The sequence below is a fragment of the Symphalangus syndactylus genome, chromosome 17 (assembly GCF_028878055.3).
Source record: "Symphalangus syndactylus isolate Jambi chromosome 17, NHGRI_mSymSyn1-v2.1_pri, whole genome shotgun sequence".
Taxonomy (NCBI): Eukaryota; Metazoa; Chordata; class Mammalia; order Primates; family Hylobatidae; genus Symphalangus; species Symphalangus syndactylus.
The window spans coordinates 67841456-67845058 of record NC_072439.2 but is presented as its reverse complement, the minus strand read 5'-3'; positions in this window follow the sequence as shown (position 1 = coordinate 67845058).

The window sequence follows — 3603 nt, the reverse complement described above, 5'->3', positions numbered from 1 at the left end:
TATCAGACAGCTGAATTTGTGGTCTCACGAAAATCCGCTGTTCTGCAGCCACCGGTGCTGACACCCAGCCAAACAGGGTCTGGAGTGGACCTCTAGTAAACTCCAACAGACCTGCAGCTGAGGGTCTTGTCTGGTAGAAGGAAAATTAACAAACAGAAAGGACATCCACACCAAAAACCCATCTGTACATCACCATCATCGAAGACAAAAAGTAGACAAAACCACAAAGATGGGGAAAAAACAGACCAAAAAAACTGGAAACTCTAAAAAACAGAGCACCTCTCCTCCTCCAAAGGAACGCAGTTCCTCACCAGCAACGGAACAAAGCTGGATGGAGGATGACTTTGATGAGTTGAGAGAAGAAGGCTTCAGACGATCAAACTACTCTGAGCTACGAGAGGAAATTCAAAACAATAGCAAAGAAGTTAAAAACTTTGAAAAAAAATTAGAAGAATGGATAACTAGAATAACCAATGGAGAGAAGGGCTTAAAGGAGATGATGGAGCTGAAAGCCAAGTTTCGAGAACTACGTGAAGAATGCAGAAAGAAGCCTCAGTAGCAGATGCGATCAACTGGAAGAAAGGGTATCGCTGATAGAAGATGAAATGAATGAAATGAAGAGAGAAGGGAAGTTTAGAGAAAAAAGAATAAAAAGAAATGAACAAAGCCTCCAAGAAATTTGGGACTATGTGAAAAGACCAAACCTACGTCTGATTGGTGTACCTGAAAATGATGGGGAGAATGGAACCAAGTTGGAAAACACTCTGCAAGATATTATCCAGGAGAACTTCCCCAATCTAGCAAGGCAGGCCAGCATTCAGATTCAGGAAATACAGAGAACGCCACAAAGATACTCCTCGAGAAGGGCAACTCCAAGACACATAATTGTCAGATTCACCAAAGTGGAAATGAAGGAAAAAATGTTAAGGGCAGCCAGAGAGAAAGGTCGGGTTACCCACAAAGGGAAGCCCATCAGACTAACAGCTGATCTCTCAGCAGAAACTCTACAAGCCAGAAGAGAGTGGGGGCCGATATTCAACATTCTTAAAGAAAAGAATTTTCAACCCAGAATTTCCTATCCCGCCAAACTAAGCTTCATAAGTGAAGGAGAAATAAAATACTTTACAGACAAGCAAACGCTGAGTGATTTTGTCACCACCAGGCCTGCCCTAAAAGAGCTCCTGAAGGAAGCACTAAACATGGAAAGGAACAACCGGTACCAGCCCCTGCAAAAACATGCCAAATTGTAAAGACCATCGAGGCTAGGAAGAAACTATAGCAACTAACGAGCAAAATAACCAACTAACATCATAATGACAGGATCAGATTCACACATAACAATATTAACGTTAAATGTAAATGGGCTAAATGCTCCAATCAAAAGACACAGACTGGCAAACTGGATAAGGAGTCAGGACCCATCAGTGTGCTGTATTCAGGAAACCCATCTCACGTGCAGAGACACACATAGACTCAAAATAAAGGGATGGAGGAAGATCTATCAAGCAACTGGAAAACAAAAAAAGGCAGGGGTTGCAATCCTAGTCTCTGATAAAATAGACTTTAAACCAACAAAGATCAAAAGAGACAAAGAAGGCCATTACATAATGGTAAAGGGATCAATTCAACAGGAAGAGCTAACTATCCTAAATATATATGCACCCAACACAGGAGCACCCAGATTCATAAAGCAAGTCCTCAGTGACCTACAAAGGGACTTAAACTCCCACACAATAATAATGGGAGATTTTAACACCCCACTGTCAGCATTAGACAGATCAACGAGAGAGAAAGTTAACAAGGATATCCAGGAATTGAACTCAGCTCTACATAAAGTGGACCTAATAGACATCTACAGAACTCTCCACCCCAAATCAACAGAATATACATTTTTTTCAGCACCACACCACACCTATTCCAAAATTGACCACATAGTTGGAGGTAAAGCTCTTCTCAGCAAATGTAAAAGAACAGAGATTATAACAAACTGTCTCTCAGACCACAGTGCAATCAAACTAGAAGTCAGGATTAAGAAACTCAGTCAAAACCGCTCAACTACATGGAAACTGAACAACCTGCTCCTGAATGACTATTGGGTACATAATGAAATGAAGGCAGAAATAAAGATGTTCTTTGAAACCAACGAGAACAAAGACACAACATACCAGAATCTCTGGGACACGTTCAAAGCAGCGTGTAGAGGGAAATTTATAGCACTAAATGCCCACAAGAGAAAGCAGGAAAGATCCAAAATTGACACCCTAACATCACAATTAAAAGAACTAGAAAAGCAAGAGCAAACACATTCAAAAGCTAGCAGAAGGCTAGAAATAACTAAAATCAGAGAAGAACTGAAGGAAATAGAGACACAGAAAACCCTTCAAAAAATTAATGAATCTAGGAGCTGGTTTTTTGAAAAGATCAACAAAATTGATGGACCGCTAGCAAGACTAATAAAGAAGAAAAGAGAGAAGAATCAAATAGATGTAATAAAAAACGAAAAAGGGGATATCACCACCGATCCCACAGAAATACAATCTACCATCAGAGAATACTACAAACACCTCTATGCAAATAAACTAGAAAATCTGGAAGAAATGGATAAATTCCTCGACAAATACACCCTCCCAAGACTAAACCAGGAAGAAGTTGAATCTCTGAATAGACCAATAACAGGTTCTGAAATTGTGGCAATAATCAATAGCTTGCCAACCAAAAAGAGTCCAGGACCTGATGGATTCACAGCTGAATTATACCAGAGGTACAAGGAGGAACTGGTACCATTCCTTCTGAAACTATTCCAATCGATAGAAAAAGAGGGAATCCTCCCTAACACATTTTACGAAGCCAGCATCGTCCTGATACCAAAACCTGGCAGAGACATAACCAAAAAAGAGAATTTCAGACCAATATCCTTGATGAACATTGATGCAAAAATCCTCAATAAAATACTGGCAAACCGAATCCAGCAGCACATCAAAAAGCTTATCCACCATGATCAAGTGGGCTTCATCCCTGGGATGCAAGGCTGGTTCAACATACGCAAATCAATAAATGTAATCCAGCATATAAACAGAACCAAAGACAAAAACCACATGAATATCTCCATAGATGCAGAAAAGGCCTTTGACAAAATTCAACAACCCTTCATGCTAAAAACTCTCAATAAATTAGGTATTGATGGGACATATCTCAAAATAATAAGAGCTATCTACAACAAACCCACAGCCAATATCATACTGAATGGGCAAAAACTGGAAGCATTCCCTCTGAAAACTGGCACAAGACAGGGATGCCCTCTCTCACCGCTACTATTCAACATAGTGCTGGAAGTTCTGGCCAGAGCAATCAGGCAGGAGAAGGAAATAAAGGGTATTCAATTAGGAAAAGAGGAAGTCAAATTGTCCCTGTTTGCAGATGACATGATTGTATATCTAGAAAACCCCATTGTCTCAGCCCAAAATCTCCTTAAGCTGATTAGCAACTTCAGCAAAGTCTCAGGATACAAAATTAATGTACAAAAATCACAAGCATTCTTGTACACCAATAACAGACAAACAGAGAGCCAAATCATGAGTGAACTCCCATTCACAATTGCTTCAA